Source organism: Macaca nemestrina, chromosome 7, assembly GCF_043159975.1.
Source record: "Macaca nemestrina isolate mMacNem1 chromosome 7, mMacNem.hap1, whole genome shotgun sequence".
Lineage (NCBI taxonomy): Eukaryota > Metazoa > Chordata > Mammalia > Primates > Cercopithecidae > Macaca > Macaca nemestrina.
The window spans coordinates 156,885,454-156,892,780 of NC_092131.1; positions in this window are offsets into that span (position 1 = coordinate 156,885,454).

Here is a 7,327-nt window from a genome sequence, read left to right on the forward strand (position 1 = left end):
CGGGCGCGGTGGCTCAAGCCTGTAATCCCAGCACTTTGGGAGGCCGAGACGGGCGGATCACGAGGTCAGGAGATCGAGACCATTCTGGCTAACACAGTGAAACCCCGTCTCTACTAAAAATACAAAAACTTAGCCGGGCGAGGTGGCAGGCGCCTGTAGTCCCAGCTACTCGGGAGGCTGAGGCAGGAGAATGGCGTAAACCCGGGAGGCGGAGCTTGCAGTGAGCTGAGATCCGGCCACTGCACTCCAGCCTGGGTGACAGAGCGAGACTCCGTCTCAAAAAAAAAAAAAAAAAAAAAAGAAATCGAAACAGAATATTTAGTCTGGTTTTTAACAAATTTGCAGCAGCAGGTTCTTTGCTGATACCATATTTCTTCGTGTCAAGAGCTGTTTTTTCCTCAAGGGAAATGAACATTATGTCTGTGACAATGATTGTCTTATAAAGAGAAATTAGAAGGAGACCCTTTTCCCAAATGACAAGTCCCAAGTTTGAATTTTTCGTCAAAAGAAGGAGATCTCTTTGTGATTAACAAAACTCACAGGATGATATGGCCCATTTTCCAAGGAAAATTGCTCTTCAGGTCTGTTGCATATAATACGTTATATGTATATCACTTACAATAAGTTATATATTACACAGTAAGTTAATAGGGGTCATTGGAGGCAAATTTGTTGATTATAAGTAGGAAAGCAAGCCTTTTTGCCAAATAACTCTAAAGTTCAAACCAAAAAATTATTAATGTATTCATTAATAATTATATAGTCAAATTAAATGCTAAATACATTTTCTCCATTTAAGGTATTATCTTTTTAAAATTCATCTTCTAACTATCTCTTACTTCTATTTAATTAATTAATTAACATATTTATTTTATAGACGGAGTCTCACTCTGTTGCCCAGACTGGAGTACAGGGGCATGATCGTAGTTTACTGTAGGCTGGAACTCCTGGGCTCAGCTGATTCTCCCACCTCAGCCTCCTGAATAGCTGGGACTCAGGCACGCACTGCCACACTTTGCTAATGTTTTTAATTTTTTGTAGAGATGGGAGGCTCACTATGTTACCCAGGCTGGTTTCAAACTCCCAGCCTCAAGCAATCTTCTTACTTCCGCCTCCCTAAGTGCTGGGATTATAGATGTGAGCCACCACGCCCTACCTCAGTATCCCTTATCTTCAAAAAGGTCTGTAGCACACAGTAGCTCTTAATAAGTGTTAGATATTATTACTACTATTATTATTATTGTCATCTTTTAGGAACACTGTTGGAGATAAGAAAGAAATATTAGATAAAGAATAGCACTCTGGAGGGGAGGGTTGAAGGAGAAAGAGGGTTGAAAAATTACCTATTAGGTACTATGTTCACTATTTGGGCAATAGGTATGCTAGAAGCCCAGTCACCACTAGTGTACAATAAACCCATGTAACAAACATGCACAGGTACCCCCTGAATCTAAAATAAAACTAAATTAATAAAAACTAATAGTACTCTGAGGAGTCATATTTTTGTAAATATGCGCATGGCCAGCTGGATGCTACCTGCCTGAGAGGCCAGCACAGGAACACGGCACCATGGAGCCCAGCCAAGAATGTTGATGTATCAGTGAGATGGCGTCAAGCTCTGTGTCAGAGCACTGAATAGGGTCAGTGGAATTTGACAGAGGTTTACAGGGGAGAGAGAAAATATTCACAGAAACTATGCTCTAACATGATCACCAGAAAACTCAACTATTATTATTATTATTATTATTATTTGAGACAAGGTCTTGCTCTGTCACCCAGGCTGGAGTGCAGTGGTGCAATCATAGCTCACTGCAGCCTCAAACTCCTGGGCTCAAGTGATCCTCCCACCTCAGCCTCCTGAGTAGCTGGGAATACAGGTGCATACCACTATACCCAGGTAATTTTTTTTTTTTTTTTAATAGAGATAGGGTCAGCTGGGAGCGGTGGCTCACACCTGTAATCCCCACACTTTGGGTGGCTGAGGCAGGAGGAAAGCTCAGGAGTTTGGGACCAGCCTGGCCAACATAGCGAAACCCCACCCCTACTAAAAATACAAAAATTAGCCACTGTGGTGGGCACTTGTAGTTCCAGCTACTCAAGAGACTGAAGCAGGAAAACTGTTTGAACCCAGGAGGCAGAGGTTGTAGTGAGCTGAGATCGTGCCACTGCACTCCAGCCTAGGTGACAGAGTGAGATCCCATCTCAAAAAAAAAAAAAAAAAAAAAATTAAATAAATAAACAAATAGAAACAGGGTCTCACTATATTGACCAGGCTGGTCTCGAACTCCTGGCCTCAAGTGGTCCTCCTTGCCTCTATGTCCGAAAGTGCTAGGATTACAGGCATGAGCTACCATGCCTGGCCTCAATTTTTATTAATAATGTCAGTTAACCTTTATTGAGAGTTTACTAGGTGCCAATCTCTGAGCCAAGGGCCTTCCATGCATTATCTCACTGAATCCTCTCAAACCTCTATGAAGTAGTTACTGCTTTTTAAAAACCCTATTTACAAAAATGGGGTCTTAGAGGGGTAAAGCGACCTGCCCAACTGCTGTTGAGTAGAAATCTTCGATGTGAATCCAGACAGTTAGGTATTTTCTCAATTAGGGTCACAACAAAGTAGGTAACTTCTAGACTTGCCCCAGGCACTCCTAAAACCCCAGAGGACACTGATAGAGGCATTGCAACTGCGGGACTGAGTCAATCCCGAGTCACATCTCAAGAGGCTGTTCCAGTTCCGGAAAATGTCTTCCACTAACAGTGCTGCAATGAAGATAAGTGTATTATAAATCGAAGTTCTCCTGAAATAAGTTAAGATAACTCTAATAGCAGGGAAGGGCCGCCAGGCTGGCGCCAGCTTTGAAGTTACCAAATCCGCCCATGATTCAGTCCACAGGCTGAGTTCTCAAGAACCTTTCCAAGTGGCGGGTCTGCTGACTGTGGCATTAAAAACTGGAAGGCGGCCTGTGAGAAGATAGAATGCAATGGTGCAGTCACCTCCTTGCTTCACTCTTTTCCCCTCCACCTCAGCAAGCAGTTCCAACCCAATCCTTTCCACGAGAAATCACTGTCCGGAGTGCACGAGGGAATGGGGCCCAACCTGGTGAAATGGGGGTATGGGGAGGCGGGGCCGTGATAGAGGCAGGCTCGGTCCTGAGGGAGAACAGCACAGATACAGTACAGATGAATAGGAAGCCAGCAGAGAGCGTCTTCAGAGCCAAAGCCCCACCTCTTTTCCCTTGGCTCTCTCCTCCAGTTTTCCTCTCTCCAGCCTGATCAAAACCTATCCTTAAGAAATCTAATTCAAGGCTGGACGCGGTGGCTCACGCCTGTAATCCCAGCACTTTGGGAGGCAGAGACGGGCAAATCACGAGGTCAGGACATCGAGACCATCCTGGCTAACACGATGAAACCCTGTCTCTACTAAAAATACGAAAAATTAGCCGGGCGTGGTGGTGGGCGCCTGTAGTCCCAGCTACTTGGGAGGCTGAGGCAGAAGAATGGCATGAGCCCAGTAGGCGGAGCTTGCAGTGAGCCCAGATCGTACCACTGCACTCCAGCCTGGGCAACAGAGCGAGACTCCATTCCCCTCCTCAAAAAAAAAAAAAAAAGAAAAAAAAGAAATCTAATTCAAGCCTCACCTGGAGCACTAAAAAATTAAAAAATTAGAATTGAATCGGCTGCCTCACTGTAAACTAAAGTCAGAAAGTAGCCCACCTGGGGACCAGAGGTGGTGGCTCAGGCCTGTAATCCCAGTACTTTGGGAGGCCAAAGCAGGCAGATCACCTGAGGTCAGGAGTTCGAGACCAGCCTGGCCAACATGGTGAAATCCCGTCTCTAAAGTTAGCAGGGCATAGTGGTGCACACCTGTAGTCCCAGCTACTCAGGAGGCTGAGACAGGAGAACTGCTTGAACCTGGGAGGCGGAGGTTGCAGCGAGCAGAGATTGTGCCACTGTACTCCAGACTGGGCAACAGAGCAAGACTCCTCCATTTCAAAAAAAAAAACAAACCAGAAAGTAGCCCATGTGGGTCCTGTACTCTGTTAAAAACAACAGTCCCCAACCTTTTTGGCACCAGGGATCAGTTTTGTGGAAGATAATTTTTTCCATGGTTTTGCAATGATTCAAGCACATTGTATTTATTGTGCACTTTATTTCTATTACCACATTGTCATATATAATGAAATAATTATGCAATTCACCATAATGTAGAATCACTGGGAGCCCTGAGCTTGTTTTCCTGCAACTAAACAATCCCATCTGGTGGTGATGGGAGACACTGACAGATCATCAGGCATTAGATTCTCATAAGGAGTGCGCAATCTAGATCCCTCTCATGTGCAGTTCACAGTAGGGTTCATGTTCCTGTGAAAATCTAATGCGGCCGCTAAGCTGACCAGAGGCTCTGCTCAGGTGGTAAAGCAAGCAAAAAGGAGCGACTGTAAATACAGATGTAGCTTCACTCACTCGCCTGCCACTCACCACCTGTTGTGTGTCCAGTTCCTAACCAGTACTGGTCTGTGGCCTGGGGCTTGGGGACCCCTGTGTTAAAGAACTTTTAAGAATCAGTGAGCAAGTGAAGGGAAATAGAGCATCTTGTTCAGGATTGTTTCCTGACTCCTTAAAATGTGTAAAATAAAAAAATTTTGGAGGCCAGCAAGTCATCCCCAGGACTGTAAAAATTGCACCCCCTGTTGGCCCAGGCTGTGGGGTGGTCCATGCCTATAATCCCAGCACTTTGGGAGGCCAAGGCAGGAGGATTGCTTGACCCCAGGAGTTCAAGACCAGCTTGTGCAACATAGGGAGACGCTGCCTCTACCAAAAATTTTAAAAACCGGGCATGGTGGTGCACATCTGTGGTCCCAGCTATGTGGAAGCTGAGGTGAGAGGATCACTTGAGCCTGGGAGTTTGAGGTTGCAGTGATCTGTGATTGTGCCACTGCACTCCAACCTGGGCAACACAGTGAGACCCTGTCTCAAAAAAAAAAAAAAAAATCAGGCCTGTGAGGACTAAGCTCTGATTTTTTATCTTGCCCAAATTCCTACCTAAGGGATCTAGGGAGTCATACCCTACAAACCATAAAATATCATCAGATGGGTTTTATTTGACTTTTCAATCTGACTCTGGCATAACATTATGAAACAAGGAAAAGATATTTAACCCCAAAATATATTTCCTTGCCATACCTTGAAATTGCCCCACAAAGTCTCTTGGGGGAAGAGTCCACATCCTATAGAGAATCCCTTTTCCCCTTTGTTTTCCTTCCTTTCTTTCCAGAGCCAGGAGACAATCAGCTAAGAGCCAGGTGCCCTTTTAGGTCTGACAAGAAACATTTTACAAGGTACTCTCTCTCTCTCTGAAGTCTGCTATCTAACATATTCTTCTGCACAATAAAACTTGGTCTCCACAATTCTTTATCTTAACCTCAACATTCCTTTCCATTGATCCCAGGTCTTCAGATAAACTCAATGAATTATCAACCAGAAAATGTTTAAATTTACCTATTGCCTGGAAGCCACCCCCTTGAGTTGTCAGGCCTTTCTGAACCAAACCACCGTATTCTGAAATGTATCTGACTGATGTCTCATGCCTCCCTAAAATATATAAAACCAACCTGTACCGACCACCTTGGGCACATGTTCTTAGGACCTCCTGAGGGCTGTGTAATGGGCCATGGTCATTCATATTGACTCTTTTCATCAACACCTGCATGGGCCCTAAGCTACAGAATGTGTGATGCTAACACTAAACACTATACCATCTATACCATGTTCCCAGGGGCTCCCTCTCTGCTCCTACCAGTGATTTTTTTATTTTTTTGGAAATGGAGTCTTGCTCTGTCGCCCAGGCTGGAGTGCAGTGGCGCAATCTCGGCTCACTGCAACTTCCACCTTCCAGGTTCAAGCGATTCTCCTGCCTCAGCCTCCTGAGTAGCTGGGATTACAGGCACACACCACCACACCCGGCTAATTTTTGTATTTTTAGTAGAGACAGGGTTTCAACATGTTGGTCAGGATGGTCTCAAACTCCTGACCTCATGATCAGCCCGCCTCAGCCTCCCAAAGTGCTGAGATTACAGGCGTGAGCCACCGTGCCCGGCCCCTAGCAGTGACTTATAAGCCTCACTTATAAACCTCCAACCCAGGTCCCAGAACAGTAGATTAATGGCTCCGCCAGTTGGAACGTATGACGCACCCTTCTGGGCCACAGAGCAAGAGGTCTAGATTAAGCCTTCCCTGCTGCTATGGACTGATATGTGTCCCTTTCCCCCCAAAAATTTATATGTTGAAGTCCTACCCCCATGTGACTTTATTTGGACTAAGAAAGTAATTAATGTTACATGAGGTCATAGGTAGAACCCTACTCAGATAGGATTAGTCTCCTTATAAGAAGAAACACCAGAGAGCTTGCTCACTCTAGCGCCCTCTGCCCTTTGAGGACACTGGGAGAAGGTGACAGAGTCTGCAAGCCAAGACAAGAGCCGTCACCAGAAGGTGAATTGGCTGGCCCCTTTCTCTTGGACTTCCAGCCTCCGAAACTGTGAGAAGACACATGTCTGTTATTTAACTCACCCAGTCAGTAGTAGCTTGCTACGGCAGCCCAAGTGGACTAAGTCGTCTGCCTACTCTCTAATGCCTCAACATTTATATTTGGAGGGTTCAACTGAACGGACACACCGTCTAGGCCCACTCCTACTCACACCAGATTTCTTTCTGTCGTATGTCTTTTATTCTGCACAAATGGACACAACACTGCTTTCTCCCGTATGCCATTGCTCCTTTGCCATGATTTGGATATTATATCACAAATGAGATAGATTCTGTGGCAAGAATACTTGGAAGATCCAGATACACCTTGGGGCCTTGGAAGTAGCAGAGAATCTTCTTTTGTGACCTGTCTTGGCCTCAGGGTCTCATCATAAAGGAGGTTAGCTTGAGGGAGCTCCATTAAAATGATCATGTTATTTTGGGGTGGAAGGATATTTTTTAACAGCCTTCTACAAATTAGCAGGTTAGCTGGCTCCCTCTGAGGAGATTTAGATAAAGAGATTATATTTAATGAGGGGAAAGAAGATTCACAAACCCTGGGTAGGAAAGTTTAGGGACCAGAGTTGACCTCTACCCATAGACTGTGAAGCTGAGATCAACAAACCAGAATGACTGACTTGACAGTTTTTCCTTTTTGTATCTTCCAGAAGATAGAAAACAACAATAAAGTACTTGATGCTGGTACAGCACAAGTCTTGGCAAAGGTTAATAAATGATTGTAAAGCAGTTAAGATAAAACCTTAAATTATTAACGGGTTATCTTGGAATTTAAGGAGCAAGG